General features: G+C 45.1%; 1 protein-coding gene across 1 annotated transcript in view; it reads right to left on the bottom strand.

The window, feature by feature from the left end:
- Positions 1 to 16652: 16652 nt before the first annotated feature.
- The window catches only part of MYL3 (myosin light chain 3), a 49346-nt gene continuing 45576 nt past the window's right edge, over positions 16653 to 20422 (bottom strand). The window contains exon 7 of the mRNA XM_030445085.1: positions 16653 to 17233. The gene's annotated coding sequence lies outside the window, so the exon portion shown is untranslated. The remainder of the gene's footprint in view (positions 17234 to 20422) is intronic.

Here is a 20422-nt window from a genome sequence, read left to right as displayed (position 1 = left end):
CCACCTGGGCACACTGCTGGCTCCTGTTCAGCTTCCTGGCAATCCAGACTCCCAGGTCCCTTTCTGCCTGGCTGCTCTCAGCCACTCTGTCCCCAGCCTGTAGCGCTGCATTTTCTTTGGTAACTTTCTCTTCAATCATGAGTTTTCCCTTGTATTTTCTTCCTGTGGAGAAGGGGGAGTGACAAGAGCAGCTTGGTGGTGCCCAGGTGGCCACCCATGGCCAACCCATCCTAACTGTGCAAAAGCCTGACTCCATCTTCTTGACAAGCCACATGCAGGGGCTGCTATGATGTCCCCAAAAACCCCTCTCTCCTCCAGACTGCACAAACCCAATTCCCTCAGCCTCTCCTCATAGAAGTGCTCAAACTCCTGACCATTTTGTCCGCTGAACTTGCTCCAGTTTGTCCATGGTTTGGCTTTAACTGGGTGTAGTATTCTAGATGCAGCCTAAATATTGACCTAAAGCAACTTCAAGTAATCACTCCTTCTTTTACTTGGGAGATACATGTCCCACACACTACATTTTATTTTTTTTTTCACAGAAAATACAAGAAAAATTAAGCTTGAGATTTACTTGACCTGACTTTAGATGCCTGAGATATAGATATCTACTTTAAAGGGTCTCTATTCTCCAGCTGGCTGAACTGTATTTGGTTATCACTTAGAATAAGATGAATCAGGTTTAAGCAGATCCCTTTAAGGGCTCTAAAGCTCCTGTATTACAAATCTCACTGAATTTATCCCAACCAATACTTGGGAACCAGTGTTTCAGTGGCAGATAATTCCTACAGATAACACCATCCTGCAACCCCATGGTGAACTGGAAGTTCTGAGAACTTGCACATAAATCCACCCATAAGCCAATTGCCTGCCAAGTTTAAATGGACTCTCAAATGAGCCCCCAAATCCATGCCTGCCAGCCTCTTTTCCTTTACATGCTTTCCCCACTCAACACCTGTCAAAAGGAGAAATAAAAACTCCATGAAAAAAGGATGGGAACTCCTCCAAAGCAGCACACAGTACCTTAAAACTCTCCTTTATGAAGCAGCTGCTTATTCCATTTATAGTGAAGAAAAAAAAAAAAAAAAGAAAAAAGAAAAAGAGGGTTTTATACATCTCTCTCACACCTCTGAATGGCTTCCTTCCTATTGACAAATTTGCTTTTTTTTTTAGCAGATCCTACTGAAAATATCTCTTGGTGTGATGTGTACATGCGTGCGTGTGAAGTAATTTTAGGCTATGGTTAGTGTTTAAAAAAACAAAAAACCAGCAGAGTAAAATAGAGTTATTTCTGGAGAGATGCCAAAAGAGAGTGAGAAAGTAGTGGTGTGCCCAAACACAGAGGTTTTTCAGGGGTCAAGGAGGTGAGTTCTGGGTGGCCAAAGGCTCTGGAAAGGTCTTGACAGCTCTGAGGGGCTCCAGAAAGCATCTGAGTGCTCATTTCAGCCCTGTTTTCTGCCTGTTTTGTGTGGTCAGAGCACCAAGAGAGGAAATGACAAGGATGGAGCCCCACATTCTGCTGTCTCCAGCATCCCAGGTCATACCAGGGATGTGGCTGGGTGGGAAATGCCACCAAAAATCAGGGGGGAAGCAATCTAGGAGAGGTTTAGGGTTGACCTTGCTCTCTAACTCCCTGAAGGAAGGTTGGAATGTGGTGGGCTCAGTTTTTTCCTTCAAGTAACAAGCAACAGGATGAGGAAATGGCCTCAACTTGTACCAGCAGAGGTTTAGATTGGGTATTATCAACATTTTTTTTCACCAAAAGGGTTTTTAGGCCCTGAAGGAGGCTGCCTGGGGCTGGAGTGGAGTTACCACTACTGGATGGATTTAAAACCCCTGCAGGTGTAGTGCTGGGACACATGGTTTAATGGTGGCACTGCTGGATTATTGTTTGGACTTGGTCTTAAAGGTCTTTTCCAACTAAAATGGTTCTGTGAGTCTAAGAGGTCACCATGAGCTGGAATGACTTCTTCTGGCTGCTACCTCTGGCTCCCCACAACAGAGCCAAACCCACTTGGATTTCTGGGTATAAAAATGCCCACAGTAAGCTCTTCAATAATTTAAGAGGGTTTGATGGACCCCCAGGGTCTGAAGGGTCATCACCTGCAGCTGAGCTGATCCTTCTTCTTCCCCCTTAAATGGGGATTGTTGGGAATAACTCTTCTAACTTCTCACCAGCAAAACTTTCAGATGAGAAGAACCACACTCCAGCTGATTACACTTCTTGTACACCTCTCAGATGACAATAAAATAAATTCAGAGCATCCATCCTGGGAGGAAACGTTGACTTCTGCTCACGTAAATCCCACAGCAAATCCTGGATGGCAGCTATTATATCCTGCTGTCCCCCAGGAGTCTGGCCAAGGCCATTTATTCTGGGCTTTGACATCCCCCAGCAGATGGGAAAAATGAATTCTGCAGCACATTAAAGGTTGTTATTCTCAGAAATTGCCACTTTTGTGTGAGGGGACATTCATTCTGGTTTAGGTGGCAGGCAGGGCTGCACCTCAGCAGGTCCTCATCACATCTCTGTGGTTCAGTCAGGTGCTGATTGCAATCATTGTCCACAGCTTTTGTTGGAAAAGAAGTGGATAATCAAGAATTGTAGAAAAATTAGCACGCCCCTTAAATCAACCTCCAACCTACAGAAGCTTGGAGATGAGGATCCTGGAGAAGAGAAGGCTTCCAGGTAAGCTCAGAGCAACCTTCCAATATCTGAAGGGGCTACAAGAAAGCTGGGGGAGGGCTTTGGACATGGGGGGGTAGGGAGAGGAGAAGGGAAATGGGTTAAAACTTGGAGAGAAAGGGGAGATTGAGGTTGGAGATGGGGAAGGAATTCTTGAATTTGAGGGTGCTGAGCCCCTGGTTGCCCAGGTTGCCCAAGGAAGCTGTGGCTGCCCCATCCCTGGCAGTGTTGAAGGTTGGATGGGTCTTGGAGCCCCCTGGGCTGGGGGAGGGGTCCTTGACCATGGCAGGGGGATGGGAATGGGTGAGCTTTAAGGTCCCTTCCAACCCAAACCATTCCATGATTCTATGAACCCCTCTACTGATTAAAGAAAGAAGAGCATCAACAAGGGGTGGACTATTCACATTGCTGTGTAGGTTTCTTGAGTGTGTTCCCATCACACGTGCTGTGGGGGGAGGGCTTTGGACACGGGGGGGTAGGGAGAGGACAAGGGAAATGGGTTAAAACTTGGAGAGGGGAGATTGAGGTTGGAGGTGAGAAAAAAGTTCTTTAATTTGAAGGTGCTGAGCCCCTGGCCCAAGGAATTTGTGGTTTTCCCATTCCTGGCAGTGTTGAAGGTTGGATGGGGCTTGGGAGGGGTCCCTGCCCATTCAGAGGGGTTGGAACTGGATGAGCTTTAAGGTCTCTTCCAACCCAAACCATTCTGGGATTCTATGAGGGAACCTGGAAAGAACATGGAAGGGAGGAGAGGAATACAAACTGGCTTTCAGCATCCTTCTGCCAGTTTCCCTCAGACTTGTGTCAATATGTGTCCAAGAAAGCCAGTAAGAAATCACCAGTTTCAGTGGTACCAATTTACACTCACAGCTAAGTCAATAATTGTGTGTATTTGGGGATTTTATTTATATCAGTGAGATGAAACCTTCAGAAAGCTTCGTGAGTAGGAAGGGACTCTTATGGTAATGGATTCCTGACCCAGCTCCAGATAACTGCTCGATTCATGTTATATTCAAAGGTGTCTGTAAGGCAAATACTCCCTCTGCCCACATGCAGAAGTCAAAAAACATTCACTTTGACCAAACCCCTGTGTCAAATTCAGGATCCCTGCAACCTCAAATCAAGAGCTTTAAAAAGAAAAAAGAAGTAAATAGGAGGAGGCCTGGATACTGGCAGTGTTAGGAGTAGAGGGGAGGGGGGAAAGAAAAAAATAAAAAAAGAAAAAACAAACTATTGGGATATTGTCTCCCAAATTACATCTCTGTCAGTTCAAGAGCAGAAATTTCCACTTGTGTTTGGGTCAGATTTAAGCCCAAGAAATAGCCTTGCCTTGAGCCACCTTTCATTTAACTGGGGTAAAACTCCAACTCTCTGGTCCCCAGAGAGGAGCCCAAGGCAAGAGGCTCTCTATGCTCTACAGATCCTTCCCAAACCTTCTCCCTTGATGCTTGAGAGGGCCTGGGAGATAGGAAATTGTGTGTTCCACTATCAAACCCCATTCTGGAGCTTAAGCTTCTTGAAGGGCTCTGGGGAGATGATGCCCACAACTCCTTTGAAACCCTTTTGCTCCACCAGCCCAGGCAGCTGCATCTCCCACCTGGGAATGATGGAGTGGGAGAGAGGACCACAAGGTTACAAAATTCTGTTCATGGGAAAGAGATGAGCCTCTACAACCCTTTCAAGTCAAGAAATTTTCCTTCATACCCAATTTTTCTTTATTTCCTGTCTAAACCTTCTGGTACAAGTTCTATTTCCAATTGTTCTACCACTTCTTTCTTGGGAAAAGAGCCTGATCCCCCCTGACTCCAACCTCCTTTCAGGGAGATCTTGAGACAGCTTCCTTTACTCCAGGCTGAACAACCTCAGTTCCTCAGCTTCTCCTCCTCAGATTTGTGCTCCAGACCTTGTCACTCCATGGCAGATCCTTCCCACAGGAATTTATTGAGGGTTTCACTAGATGGCTGCACAGAGTGATGGCTGAAAAGGAGATGGGATTCCTTGATGAGCAGTTTGAAGGGAGGGATCAGTTTCTAATCACAGCTCAGACACTAGCACCAAACATTTCTTTTTGGTGAACACACCTTTCTCTTTTTCAGGGAATTTAGTCATTATCAGTAAGATGATATTATGGAGAAACATCTATTATGGACACCAGCACCCATCACTCTTGTATTTATCTGAGTTAGGTGCTCACATGTGGATGACTTCCCTTGGCTTTGAAACCAATTTTGTATCTGTCTGTGTTTGGCTCCCCACCCTTGGGTGAAAATTCATTTGGGAAGGGAAGAGATATTTAGATCACATATTAATTAAAAAATTCTTTACTGGAGACATGGCCAAGCATTGGAACAGGCTGCCCAGGGCAGTGGTGGAGTCACCATCCTTTAAATTGAAAAATGGAGAAAGAATTCTTCTCTAATCCATAAAAGCATATTTGTTCCAGAAAGTGCTTTAGGGAGAAGATGCTCTGGAGGCTTCCCAGAGGGATGGGTTGCTGGGCAGGGAGCCTGAGACTGCCTTTTGCTTCATTCTCTTCACTTTTGCTGACTGCAGCAAGAGTGAATTTCCTGGGTGAACCTCAAGTCCAACACAGATTTTCTATAAACTCACAAAACCTCAGCAAGACAGGAAGCATTTAGAGACAGGGCAGCAAAGCCAAAGACAACAGCTCCTGTAGACACCCAAAAATGCTCCCCCAGTGCCATCATTAGGGATATGTTGGCTCCATTTTGGCTGTTTTTTTTTTTTTTTTTTTTTTTTTTTGCAAGAGAAGAAGATGCTCAGCCTGTTCCCAGCCTGCCTGGACATCACATAAACAAGAGACAGACCTTTCTTCTCCTGCCCTTCCTCCCCAGGAGATGACCTCTCTCAAAAATGCCTCGAGGAGAAAAACAAGCAAACAAAAGAAAAAAAAACAAAGAAGGGGGAAAAAAAATAGAAGAAAAGAAAAAAGAAAAGGATGTGGGGACATGACCAGATAGACAAGGATAAGGTTTCCCCAAGGACAGGCAAATATTTCAGGGAGGGACTTCTTCCAACCTCACCTCTGGCCCTCTTTTTACCCAGGAAATATTCCCAAGCTTCCAAACTTTCTGAAAGTCTCCACTGTGCAGGGTTCCAGTGGCATCAGGACACACACCCAGATTCATGTTTTATTTTATATAGGCAACACTTTGCTCCTGGCTTGCCCCCAAAATTCTACAGGTCATGCCCACAGCACACAAAGCATCCGTGGTACTCAGCACTGGTCAGGATGCTCTTCTACTCCTCTTTTTGGTTTTGGGTTCCTCATCACAAGAAGGACACTGAGGGGCTGTGTCCTGGGAAGGTCTAGAGAACAAGGAATGGCCAAGAGAGCTGGGGGTGTTCAGCCTGGAGAAAAGGAAGCTGAAGGGAGAGCTTCTCACTCCTTCCAACTCTTGTGAAACAAGCTTGGAGTGAAGGGGGGGTTGGTCTTTGGTCTTTGAAATGGCCTCAGGTTGTGTCATGGGGGATTTAGATTGGGTATTAATAACAATTTCTTCCCCCAAAGGGCACTAGAAGAGGCTTTTGAAGAGTTTTTAAAGCTGGGTAGATGTGGTGCTGAGGGCCATGGTTTAGAGGTGGTCTTGGCTCTAACTCAATGTTTGCACTTGATCATAATGGTCTTTTCCAGCCAAAATAATTTTATGGTTCTAGATACCTGGTGCAATCTCTTCCTGCCCACAAGGAGACATCAGCAATATCATCTCCATTCCCTTATGACATTATTCCATAAAAGTTTTCCAAAAAAATTATTCTGATTTTCCTTCCCTTCTTTCTCCAACACTTTTCCCCTGCAGCTCCCATGAGCAGGAGCAGGTCATGAGATTTTGAAGGTGATGTTAGCAAAAGCTGCTCTATAAAAAAGTTATTCTGATGAATTCCTATAAATTGTGGCTGCATTTTCATCCTGAGAGGACCTTATTTAGCTTTTTAGATGGTTGTATTTTAAGCTCTGCCCAGGAGCAGCATAAACTTGCCAACACAGCCAAGGGCAAACACTTTGCCCCCCACAAATCTGAATGCTCTGAACCAAGTCTAACCTTGAAACTTCTGCAGACAGTTTTTTTGACCTCTGCTAGCAAGACAAACCTGTCCCCTGTGGCACATATTTTCATTCATTTGCTGGGGGGTTTTGCATTGCAAATCTTTGCTTTTCCAGCAAACTGGGCATTGAAGCTGAATTTGGCACCTCAGTGTTATTTCAGGATTATTTATTAATGTTTATCTGATTTAATTTTTTTCTTTGCAGTGTTTGTGTACAATAAAAACAGGGTCTGGACAGTAGTCAGTATTTTTAAAGTATTTACCTTGGCTCTGAGACAGATTCCAGCTTTGACCTTGGAAAGAATCACTTGAATCCATCATCCTTGTTCTAAACAGCACAATGGGAAGCTGGTTTGGATGTGGATGTGCCCTAATGCAGATGTTTCTAGGCTCCCAAACCCATTTATTTAAGCACTTTATCATTATGAAGAGCATCTTTTAACAGAAACAATTTGTTTCTTTACAAGGAGGAGAAGTTCAACCTGGTCTCAGGTGCCCTATGTCTCCCTGAGCAACCACAGCATCTTTCTCTGTAATTAGCTGTGAGGATAATTATTCTCCTTCCAGAAAAAGCCCTTTGATTTGATGAAATTGTGATTCCTCCCCTCTATTCTGCTCATGTCAGACCCCACCTCAAATACTGCATCCAGTCCTGGTGTCCCCACCAGAAGAAGGATGGAGAGCCCTTGGAATGAATCCAGAGGAGGCCCCAAAGATGCTCCAAGGAATGGAGCAGCTCTGCTCCCAGGAGAGGCTGAGGAGCTGGGATTGTTCAGCCTGGAGAAGAGAAGACTCCAGGGGGACCTTAGAGCTGTCCCCCAATCCCTGAAGGGAACCTCCAGGAAGGCTGCAGAGGGACTTTTCCTCAGAGTGTCCAGCCCTAGGAGAAGGGGAAATGGATTGAAAGTGCAGGAGAAGAGGTTCAGACCTGCTGAACACACTCCTCTTGGTGCGATCTAGGCTGGGGTTGACCTTCTGAGCTTCACGAGCACCCTGCCAGCTCATGCTGAGTTTCTCATCAACCTACACCCCCAAATCCTTCTTCTCTCTTCAGGGCTACTCTCAACACACTCAACTTCCCAGCCCAAAAGAGCAGAATTAAGCAATCACTTCTTAGGCCTCCCATTCCCATTTGGATCCTATCTGGAGCAGCTCTGCTCCCAGAAGAGGCTGAGGAGCTGGGATTGTTCAGCCTGGGGAAGAGAAGACTCCAGGGGGACCTTAGAGCTGCCCCCCAATCCCTGAAGGGAACCTCCAGGAAGGATGCAGAGGGACTTTTCCTCAGAGTGTCCAGCCCTAGGAGAAGGGGAAATGGACTGAAAGTGCAGGAGAAGAGGTTCAGCCTGGAGCTGAGGAAGAAGTTCTTCAGCAGGAGGGTGCTGAGACTCTGGAACAGATTGCCCAGAGAAGCTGTGGCTGCCCCCTCCCTGGAGGTGTTCAAGGCCAGGTTGGATGAAGCTTGGAGCAACCTGGGCTGGAGGAGAGGTGTCCCTGGGCATGGCAGGAGCTTGGAGCAGATGATCTCCAAGGTCTTTTCCAACCTCAGCCATTCTGTGATTCTGTGATGAAACAGGGCCAGGTGATGAGCTCCTGATTTGTGTGTCACACTTGTAGTGGCACCTATGAACCCTGTGTCCTCTCTGCTATCCCCAAAATTAAGACTACTGAGGTCTCACCACACAACCCTCACTGCTCTCCCCATGGATTTCCTGCCACCTTCACTGGCATTGTGGTGAACAAGCTCCTGCTCTTTGCCTTTGTAAAAGGAGGTAAAAGCAGCCAGAGATGATACCAAGTGCATCGTCCCCCTCTGTGCACATGGCCAATGTCTTCTCTGTTTCCTAAATTCATCATCTTGACACTTCATCTGGGTTTCATTCCCATCTGAAAGGCTTCAGCTCCCATTTAAAGCAAGTTTATGGTGGGGGAATCCTTGATCCAGAAGCTTCACCACTGTCCCCACACCATAGCAAGAAAAAATAAGCTCTCTTCTCTGTGTAATTATCCTCTGAGCTGAGCTGCACCAGAAAACACTCAAACTTTTTCATAGTACCCCACAAAGAGAGAAATGTGAAGCACGAGCAGAGTTCACTGCATCAACTCATGGTTTGGGGCCATTTCCCTTTAGCTCAGGGCTCACAGTCATTCTGGAAGGTAAAATTCCTCTTTATATCACCCCCCAGCAAGTGTATTTGATGTCACCACTGTCTGCGGGTACCCAGAGACAAGAGGTGCTGGTTCCTAAGGGACAACGTCCCCTGAGGGGTGGCACCAGAGAGCAGTTGTCCCCCCTAAACAGGGGTTTTGAACATGTAGTTTTGATGATGCCATTCCCAGCCTTCTCTCAGGGGAGGTTTAGATTGGATATTAGGAAAAAAATGTATTACTGAGTCATCAAACACTTCAACAGATTGTCCAGGGCAGTGGTGGAGTCACCATCCCTGGAGGTGTTCAAGAAATACGTGGACATGGCAACTGGGGACACAGTTTGGTGGCCAGGGTGGTGTTGGCTTGATGGTTGGGATTGAGGATCTCAGAGGGCTTTTCCAGCCCTGATGATTCTGTGATTCTTTAGTGGCAACATTTCTTTGGGGTATGAAATGCTTGTGCATCTGATGTGTCCTCAACTTTACTGCTGAGCAGGATGGTGACAACGTGAGTCACACAGGTGTCACCTGAGTGCAGGAGAGGTGCAGACAAAAGTGTCAGAAAGGAAAACTCCAGCTTATGGGGATGCTGAAAGCTCTTCTCAGTCTAAAATTTATCCCCTTTTCTCCAAATCAGAAACGTGAAATCACTTCTCTGCCTTTCAGTTACAATCTGGCCCCAGCAGGTCATGGAAATTTGGGTTTTACTTTGAAGAGTTTTCCTCTATCAGTTTCCATCCATTTCCTGCACACTTTAATGCTGCTCAACGTGATATTTTTTTATCAGTTGCTCACTTTTCTCTTTGAAGCCATCATGAGTCACTGGGCAACCACGGTGAATATGCAGTTTGATGAAAAGAGTGGTTTTGAAAGAAACGAAACTGTAAATGGCACAGCAAAGTAATTGCCTTTTTGTTCAGTTTTGGTCAAGCATCAAGCACAGCATGATCCCAGGAAACGGTGTTAAACCTTGACAAGAACAATGATTAGTAGCAACTTATAAATTAAAAGCAAAGAATGATGAGTAATAGTTCCTGATAATGCCCCTGTTCATTCTGGGATTTGTTCATCATCCCTCTGAAGCTGTAATGGATTAATGAAATACTTGGGATTTGCTGCCTGTCACATGAGTGCCTCTGACTTCTCTTTCCCCTCTCTTTTTCTCCAAACTCCATTTTTTGGGATGGTAACAGAGGGTTCCTCTGGGAGGAATTTTACATTCCTGAACCAGAGAAAAGAAACCAATCTTCTAAGAGGACTTGACAGAGGCAGAGATCTCTGCAGTCCTGAGCTTCAGCTGGAAACCATTCCCCCTCATCCTATCATTCCATGCCCTTGTCCATGTCCTTTCCCTCTTTCTTGTAGGGCCCCTAAAAAAAATATCCTTTGGCAACTGCCCATCCAGAAAGCATCTTTTATATGTGACACAACTCTTCAAGCTCCTCCTGCATTTCAAACCTTCCAGCTGCATGAAGATATCTGCAGGCCAGACCAAACTGGGTCTTAACTGTGGCAGATCAAAAGGATTCCTGTTGTGGAAAAATGTGATGTAATTTAGGGTCAGAAAAAGAGGACAAAACTCTGCCCTGAACTGCATGTTCTGAGTGGAGGAATCAAAACAGACTTGGGGATTCCTGTCCTGATCTAGGCAGATTTTTCCTCAGCCCATCCATGCTCCCACAGGAGTGTGAATGATCCGAGGAGCAGAAGAGGTTTCACCTCATCACCCTGAAAGCTTTAGGGGTGATGTTTCTGTTGATCATTTTAGTTTTTAGGAAAGTGCTGTCTGATGATGCTTAGTCATATCTGCTCCTGCCAGGCTGCATTTTAGAATGTCACCCATCAAAGAGACCTTTAAATAAAATGACAATGGAAAAAAAAAAAAACCAAAACCAAACAAATCCAAACTCAGCTGCAGGATAAAAACCTTCCAGCAGGTGCTGAACCCACAACTTATCCCACCTCACGACCTATTGCAAATACTGAGAGCTGGGAAATATGCAAGCAGAACTCTTTGGGATGTGTCAGGATGTTTCAAGGAATCCTGGAAAATGGGAGGAATCCCAGAAACAAGGATTTCATGAAGGAAATTGGTGCTTACGAGGTGCAGAAAACAACAGCTTTTTGGTGTCTGTTTTTTGGTGTGCCTTTTTTTTTTTTTTTTTTTTTTGGTGTCCATTTCACACTCCTGGGTGGGGAGTGGGATTTATTTTTTCTCCCAGGGCACCCTGACTGCTGATTTTTATAGCAGTGGAGTCACTTCACTCTCTTCTCCCAAGGAAATGGGCAGGTTTAAGCTTCTAAAGCACCTAGATGTAGAGAAACAAGATAAACCAGGTGCCTGGAGTTGCCAAAGAGTGGGTGTGAGTCCACCTGTGCCTGGTTAGGGCAGGCCCCCTATTACCAGGGGGCCAATAAAGGTGGGACACACACCCACAGAGAGAAGCTCACTCTGGTGTGAGGCAATGGAGAGGTCAGCAGCTTGTCGAGCCTCAGGAGCAAGAAAGGCTCTTCCCAAGGCTCTTCCCACCACACCTAGAGCCTCGGATGCTGCAGCTCCATGAAGACAATTACAACACCAGTGGGCAAATGAGACAGAAATGATCAAATGATGCTCATTCACCTTTAATTCCTGTAGATTGGAGTACCCCTATAGTCAGCAAATTCAGTCTGTCCTGTGTCATGATTCAGCTCTTCTATATAACATAGCAGCAGTAGAATAAAAGATGTGATGCTCAGGACTCTGCTGAATGCACTGTAGGGATAGGATGGAGGGTTTCAAGCTGAAAGAGGAGAGATTTAGATGAAATCTTAGGAAAAAATTGTTTCCTCTGAGTGTGGTGATATCCTGGCCTGGGTTGCCCAGAAAACTTCAGCTTCCCCATCCCTGGAAGTGTTCAAGACCAGGTTGGATGGGGCTTGGAGCAACCTGGGCTGGAGGAGGGGTCCCTGCCCATGGAAGAGAGGTTGGGATAAAGGATCTTTCAGGTCCCTTCCATCCCAAACCATTCCATTATTGCAAGTGACAAGACTGGATCAAGTTCAAAAAGCCTGTTCCTGAAACAGTGGTTGAGGGTAATTTTGTTCTCAGTGGAATAAAAACAGGGTTTCTAAGGGCCAATTATTCTGAAGACAGGAGCAGAAGCTGTGAAACACCAAGTGGTTCAGCTGAGAAAAATTAATCCTGGTTGTGTGAAAAAATGTAGCTCCTCTAGGGAATTATGGAGGAAACTCATGCTTAAAATTAGGTGGAATTTTTGACAAGAGGTCTGGCTGGAAAAATGGAATTCTGGTCATAGGGGGAAAGGTTGGGAGAGTAAAAAATATTTCATTTCAAAATAAGGCAGTGGGATGCATTTTGATTTTTCCCTCCAAAGCAGTAATTAATTTGTTGAGGTTCAAAAATAGCTTTTAGAGAGATGAGTAAGCAAAAAAAAAAAAAAAAAAAATAGAGCAAGAACATGTCACTAGGAGGTAATGCATGTTTTGCATTTTTAATTGGCCTCCAGATTAAACTATTGACTTATTTACTTGTTTGCTTGCTTGTGGCCATCACTGAAAAGCATATTATAGTATTGATATTCCTTTTGGCTGCCAGATTAAAAAAAAAAAAAAAAAAAAACAAATAAAAAACCCCCACATTTCACCCCCTGCTTACTCCAGGCTTGGGTGGGTTTGAGGAGAGGGCAATGAAATGCCAATTTTTTCTCTCCATCTGAAACCCCTTCTGCATGATTGGTGTCACAATGCAAGTGACTGCTGGGATGTGTATTTCTGGCAAGAAATCAATAGGCTCCAAGCCCTCAAATAACCAGGGCAGGGTACTATGAAATCAGTGGAGCAGGCAGCAGCCCAGACAGTCAGTCCATTAGCAACTTAACCACAGCAGATGTAAAGTCACCAACAAACCTCCCCAGGGAGGCTCCCAAAGAGCCAGATGCTACTGCTATAAAAAGATCTTCAAGGAACTTGGCATCTTTCCTGCCCACATTTTTATTTTATTTTTTTTTTTAAAGATGCATTCTCTAGATGGGAAGTCTTGGGGTTTTTTTCTTCTCTTTTAATTTGGTTTTAGGGGTGAAGGAGGGGAGGAGGTGAAGAGAAGAGGGAGATATTGCTGATTTAGTCCAGTTTGTGAGTGAATCCTGTGCTGGTGAAAACAAAATTCAGGGATAACATTTCCTAAGGCCCAATTCCAGCCTTCTCCCACAACCCAGCACCTTGGGCTGACCTGTGGATCCTCCCTCAGGGAGCTCTGGAAATGTATTTGGGGTGAAACCTCTCCTCTCATTATTCTGCTCTGATTTTTATTATTTATTCTCTTGGGTCCAGCTTGTCCTGTGTGCTGCACCATGAGAATCTTCTTGGCTGGTGGTTTTGCTTGGCCCACTGGTCTTTGGCTCTCAGTTGCTTCCTCCCTTGCAGCCCTACCAGCATTTCAAGGTTTCCTGAAATATTTGTGAGTTGATGAGGGTGAAGAAATGGTCCCCAGTGAGTGTACTGAGCCCCTGGTTGCCCAGGTTGCCCAAGGAAGCTGTGGCTGCCCCATCCCTGGCAGTGTTGAAGGTTGGATGGGGCTTGGAGCACCCTGGGCTGGTGGGAAGTGCCCATGGCAAGAGGGATAGGATGAGGTGATCTTGAAGGTTCCTTCCTACCAAAACCATTCTATGGTTTTCATAACAGCAACAAGAAAATATTTAAAAAATCAGTAATGCTGTGTAATCCTCATGGTACAGAAACCATCTGAGCCAATGAGATAAGCACAGAAGCCCAGGGCAGTCACCAGCTCTGCAAATGGTTGAATGCCACCCATGTGCCCATTTGAAAGGTCCATTTGCAGTTATGGGTGAAGGCAGATGTTGTTTGGGGTGTATATGGTGAAATATTCTGCAAGATTTATAATACCTCATGGGGAGCCCTTGCTGGGAGTCTGCCTAGCAGCAGGGTGGTGGCTTTTGTGTTGAGCAGATTAGGAAGAAAGCAGCTGGTAGCCCATTGGAGAGGTTGGGATTTCTCCTCTACTTAAGCTGCACCTGATGTGGTAACCAAATCTCTCTGAAAAGAAGTCAGAGCAACCAACCATGCTTTGATTCGGGGGAAATTTGGAGAGGTTTGGCCCTAAACTAGGCCGTGTAGGACTCATGGTGTGGTGCCCAAATTAGAGATGAGTTTTGGTGACAGAACAACAGGATGATGAAGGAAAAAAGAGGAGGGACTCAGATGGTACCTGCTAGCAGAGAGTTTCTGCACTGAACCTTCACAGTGGGTTCCTCAGCTGAGTCCAAGAGCTGACTTCAATCTAGTGATGCTTTTATAGAAGATTGCAGAAGTCAGGAGCCATCTCCAAGGGATCCATTGCATCAGGAGAGGGATTCAAACCAATATTATGAGGGGCTAAACATATCTTCACAAGATGGTGATGGCAAAATTCCTGTGAGATGGTGTTTGCTCCAAGAGAAACTAGGAAATCACAGCTCAGTATGGGAAGGACCTGGAGGTGCTGGAGAGGGTGGAGAGAAGGGCAGCTTGGCTGATTTAGGGGTCTGGAGAAAAGGGTTTTAAAGCAAATGCTGAAGGAGCTGGGGGTGTTCAGCCTGGAGAAGAACCGGTTGAAGGGAGACCTTGTTGTCCTCTACAACTCCCTGAAAGGAGGATGGAGTGATGCTGGGGTTGGCCTCTTCTCCCCAGTGATCAGTGATAGGGCAAGATGGGTTCAAGCTGTACCCAAAGGGAGGTTCAGATTGGATATTTAGGAAAAATTCTTCACTGAAAGAGTGGGGAAGCATTGGAAGAGGTTGCCCAGGGAGGTGGTGGAGTTGCCCACTGTCCTGGTTTGGGCCAGGATAAAGGTGGTTTTCTGTTTCTGTACTTTTTGCTTTTAGCTAAGTCCCTTGTAAGTAGTTGCATTTGCTGAAATTAACAGCAAGTTTCTCAGTGTCTGCTTCTAGGACTGATAACACTTGATGTTTATAGTTACTGCCAGAGACTGGTATGCAGAGCCAAGGACACTGCTTAGCTCTGAGGAAAACATTTTACCCTCCAGAAGGAGTAAAGAGGTCCCACCTGAACCCTCCTTTAGGGAGGAACGGACAAGATAGATGCCAGAATTGACCAAACAGAGTATTCCATCCCATATACGTCACACTCAGTATAAATTTGAGGCATCACGTGGGCCGAGCCAGATCTTTTCCTGCTTCCCTTCCTTCACCCAGCATCCTGGAAGGATCCTGTCTGTTCGTTTGCCTGTGGTCCTGATCCGTGCCAGCCCATATCTGTGTGTTCCTGCCACCGGTTCCTGACTGCTGCCGACTCCAGGAGTCCATCCTGGACTTTCCCAGGGCTGCCCTGCAGCCTCGGTGGTGACGTGAGAGTTATTGGGGGAAAGGAGGGAGGAATGTGGTTTCTATTTTCCTGTATATTTGTATATATTTAGTAATTTTACCTATTTATCACTACTGTTTCATTAAAGTTGTGTAGTTTAGTTTCCAACCCATCAGTCTCTCTCCCTTATTTTCTCTCCTTTCCCTATCAAGGAGAGAGAGAGATTAATAGAGAGCATCTGTTATTCGGTTTAATCGCCGGGCCAGTGTTAAACCCTGACACCCACCCTGGAGGTATTCCCAATCGTGTAGATGGGAGGTGATTTAGGAGTGAATTTAGTGGTGATTTAGGAGATGATTTAGTGAGCAAGGTGGTGTAGGACTGATGGTTGGACTTGATGATCTCGAAAGTCTTTTCCAACCATGGTGATTCCATGAAATTGCAGGAACCAGTCACAGAAACTCAGCAAAAGGAGCTGGACCACTGCTGGGGACTGTTTCTTGCATCCTTCTCTGGCACCTTAGAGCAGACCTGGTTTCTAATCTCATGGCCTTACCAATGGTTTTTAATAACCAGTAATTTAAGGTGACAAGTTTATTTTTTCACACATTTGTGTACGGTCAGCCCAGGCTGGATCTAAGACATTCCTTTTTTTTCAGTAGCATCTTTCTACTCCTCCCTCTGCATGTTTTAAATTTCCTTTAGCATTTTATTATTATTGCCATCACCCTGAACCTGCATTGAGCTCTCTAAATTCTGCCTTTCCATTCCAGCTCCTCAATGGTACATTTTGTTACAGCTCATATATTTAGGTGATTTCATAGTTTGGGTTCTCTCATTCGTAGCAATTCTTTTGAGGGGATGACCCATTTGGTCATTGCTCCACAGTTTGTATTCTGGTATTCCAATATCCCACTGATTATCTTCCCTCCACTCAGTTTCCAAGTTATCTGTTTTAACACTATCTCTTGCTTCAATGGAGTGTTTCAGGTTCAAATTATTATTTTTTTCACATTTCCTAACATACTGCACCAGCCTTTAGCTTGTCCTTTTTTTTTTCCACCCTCAAATGATACAACTTTTTGGTTTTTAATTTATTTTTCCAATTATTGTTCTCCAGAAAATGACCCAACTTAATTCATGTGCTTTTTCATCCTTCTCAACATTCCTTTGCCGTCCACTAAGGCTTCTTTTTCCCATTCCCCCTTCATGCCACAGAAACAATGATGGAACCCCCACGTTTTACTGCAAAAAGATACAGGACCAAGATCTGAATATTAGAACAATTCCCAGTTTGCACTGGGAAACACTTTTTGCTTGTTTCATAGGTCAGACTGTTGGACTGGGAAGTCAGGAAGTCATCCTTGTGGGGATTTTAGCAAAGATGGTGTCCTCCTGTCTTACATATTTGGGGTTTTTTGGGTTTTTTTAGGTTTTTTCCTTCTTTTACATCTTATATTTTAACAGTGTTATCTTCTAAAGTTCAGGACCATGTGAACAAGGTTGTGCTTATTATTAATTGCTAGATATTCTGGTTTTAGTGTTCTTCTCTTGCATACATTTATACAACTGGTTGAATTCCTTTTCATCCTTCCTCTCTTTGAGTTATTTTTTTCACAAATGCACTAAAGCACAAAGAGAAAGGTCCAGTTGTTTTGGAAGGAAGAGGGGAGGGAAGGATAAGACTAAATGACAAACACATTTTTGATTGATTTAGTCATCCATTGTTTAACAATTTTTATATTGCTGTGTACCAGAAAAAAAAAATAAAAAATAACAGTGCCCAGGTATTCATTGTTCAGATTCCAGTTTCTTCCATTTCCTGAGTGAATTCAACCTTCTCCTATTCCCATGAAGAAACACAACAAAACAAACAAACCAACCAAAAACCATTTCTCCAAATAACTTTCAGGGCAGCACATTTTGGGAGCTCTGCACTGGGAATCTGGGCTGAAAAATGAGAAGACCTCCAAATCCAAATCCAACAGCTGGGCTTCCCAACACTTCTCTTGTCCTAAAAATGAAGATAATTTTAAGCATTAGAGGAAAATAGAAGAAATGATGCATCTGTATTCAGCTTGCTGGCAGGGAGGCCTGGAGCTGCCTCAAGTGACATCCAGGATCAATCATGCAATGTGACAAAAATCCCTTGGTTGTCCTACCAAGTGACAAATGATGGACAAACCATGGGAAGCAGTGATGTTGGGAGGCACCAGAGCCATGGCAGATGTTAAGCCAAGGTAAAGACTCAGCTTCCCAGAAAAGCAGCCTGTTCCCAAGCTTTTAGAGAGTTTTTCCTCCTTCTGTTATCCCTCTGGTATCTGCAGTCAGGCTCCCATCAGCAGCATTTAAGCCCAGGGTTTCCTCTAAGCTCAGATCCGTGTTTCAGGCAGGACTCAGCTCCTGAACCATAAATATCTGCTGCAATCTGAGAGCCCCAGGGCATTCAGAACATCCCAACAGAGAGATGGTGAATGTGACATAGGGTTGGTGGGAGCTTTGTCCTTCTCTGTGTCCAGTTCTGGGCCCCTCAGCTCAGGAAGGAGATTGAGGTGCTGGAGCAGGTCCAGAGAAGAGCAAGGAGGCTGTGAAGGGATCCAGCAGAATTGCTGTGAGGAAGGGCTGAGGGAGCTGGGGGTGTTGAGGCTGGAGAAGAGGAGGCTCAGGGGAGACCTCATCACTCTCTGCAACTCCCTGAAAGGAGGTTGGAGCCAGGAGGGGGTTGGGCTCTTTTCCCAGGCAACTCTCAGCAAGACAAGAGGGCAGGGTCTCAAGTTGTGCCAGGGGAGGTTTAGGTTGGAGATGAGAAAGAATTTCTTTCTGGAGAGGGTGATCAGGCATTGGAATGGGCTGCCCAGGGAAGTAGTGGATTCTCCGTGTCTGGAGATATTTCCAAAGAGCCTGGATGTGGCACTCAGTGCCATGGGCTGGGAACCACGGGGGGAGTGGATCAAGGGTTGGACTTGATGATCTCTGAGGTCCCTTCCAACCTAGTCAATTCTATGATTCTGTGATTCTGTTGGCAGGGAAGGATTCACTTCACCCATGTCCCTTCTTCAGATGAAAGAAATTACTCTGTGGGCTTCACCTAACTGGACCTCATTTAGGTCTGGGAACAGAGATACTCCAGTTTCATGTAGACACCTACCTGTAAGCATTTTTATCTGATGGGAACCAAGGAAAACTATGTCAACTGATCAAAAATTGATGTCATATTCTAAGGTTTCACATGAGTTCAAGACTCAGTCCATTTCCCTACACCTAGAGCCACTTGAGATGTCCTAAAACCCCCTGCCTGGCCTATCCATGGTCTGCCCATCATATCTATGAGGCCATGAATAAACGAGACACCTGGAATATCTCAAACAACATCAAGAACCTAGATCTGGGACATCAAATTCCCTTCCCAGGTGGTCCATGTAGTCCACTACAGGTATCCCATAGCCCTGCTCCATCCTCCAGTGATTATGGGACCAGGAGCAGGTTCCCAGTGTTTTACAGCTCTGTGAGGAACCTGAAGGTCTCCTGCTGCCCATGTCTTTCCTGATGAGTGGTGTAAGGAGTAGATGTGGAGCAAATCAAGGTGTGTTTTTTATAGGAATGGTTGTTGTGAAGGGAGAATTGTTGGTTATGGTCCTGCAGAGCACCTGACCTGAGGGAGCTGGAAAAAATAGTGGAAGAGTCACTGATTGAAGATGTAATTGATTACTCTGGGTTGTAAATAATGTGAGGAAAGTCAGTAGGGAGTAATTGACACTGCTTTGTTCAGGAAATAAAGGGGAAGGGGAAGGGGGGAAAAGTGAAAAAGGAAAAGTGAAGGGGAAGGGGAAAGGGAAAGGGGAAAAGGGTAAAGGAGAGAAGGAGAGAGGGTAAAGGAGAGAAGGAGAAAGGGAAAGGGGGAAAGGGAAAAGGGGAAAGGGGAGAAGGAGAAAGGGGAAAAGGGAAAAAGTGAAAAGGGGAAAGGGAAAGGGGAAAAGGGAAGCAGAAAGGGGAAAGGGGAAAAGAGAAAAAGGAAAAGGGAAGGGGAAAAGGGAAAAAGGAAAAGGAAGGGGAAAGGGAAAGGGGAAAAGGGTAAAGGGGAGAAGGAGAAAGGGAAAGGGGGAAGGGAAAAGGGGAAAGAGGAGAAGGAGAAAGAGGAAAAGGGAAAAAGTGAAAAGGGGAAAGGGAAAGGGGAAAGGGGAGAGGGGAAAAGGAAAGGGGAAAAGAGAAGCAGAAAGGGGAAAAGGGAAGAGGGGAAAGAGGAAAGAGAAAAGGGAAGGGGAAAAGGGAGGGGGGAAAAGGAAGGGGAGAAGGGAAAGGGAAAAGGGAAAGAGGAAAGAGGAGAGGGAAAAGGGAAAGGGAAGGGGAAAACCACAATTCAGTTCCTCTGTTGGGATATAGGTCTAAAGAAACATGAGCTACTACTTTACTTTTAGACCCAGATCCAGACCCTTCCTCAGGTCAAATCCAGTGTTTTGGGATTTGTTTGTTATATTCTCTGTGGCAAAGAGACATCTCCCTTCCAAGGGTAAAGCCTGAGCTTGTCTTTCCCTAAACATATCAACATGTCAGGGAGTGGAAGATGCCATCCCTGAAGGACATGGCTCATTGGCAACACTTTTCCAAGGTTTTTGATCTCAGAATGGGAATTCCCCATGGAAGTGTTTTTAGGATGGCATCAAGGATTGAGAACATCTCTAAACAACAAGTGAGGATCATGCTAGCTGTGGGATTAGCAATCCAGATCTTTGGAATGAAAAACTGGGAGCCAGTGTTGGAAAACTGAGTGCATGTTCAGAGAAGATAAATGCCTTTAAGGAAGAAAAACAGATCATAAAAAGGGAAAAAAAGAAAAAAAGCCTTTTTTTTTCTTTTTATAGACTGTTTAAGTGTTGTTCAATTGTATCTGGGAACAAAAGTCCCAAAGCCCTGGATGTGACTCTGACTTAATTCTCTCCCTGGGGTGCCAGGGAACATCATCAAAAGTCAGCACACAGCAGAAAGGGCTCAGGGGGTTAAGGTAATGGAAGCTCCAAAAGCAAAACAAAGCCAAGCTTGGGAAGGACAGAATAGAAAAATGAACTAAAGCAGAAGAAGAAAGAAAAGAAGAAAGGGAAGGAAAGGGAAGGGAAAGGGAAGGGAAGGGAAGGGAAGGGAAGGGAAAGGGAAGGGAAGGGAAGGAAAGGAAAGGAAAGGAAAGGAAAGGAAAGGAAAGGAAAGGAAA

Source organism: Calypte anna, chromosome 2 (genome assembly GCF_003957555.1).
Source record: "Calypte anna isolate BGI_N300 chromosome 2, bCalAnn1_v1.p, whole genome shotgun sequence".
Classification (NCBI taxonomy): domain Eukaryota; kingdom Metazoa; phylum Chordata; class Aves; order Apodiformes; family Trochilidae; genus Calypte; species Calypte anna.
This window is presented reverse-complemented; position numbering and strand designations above follow the sequence as displayed.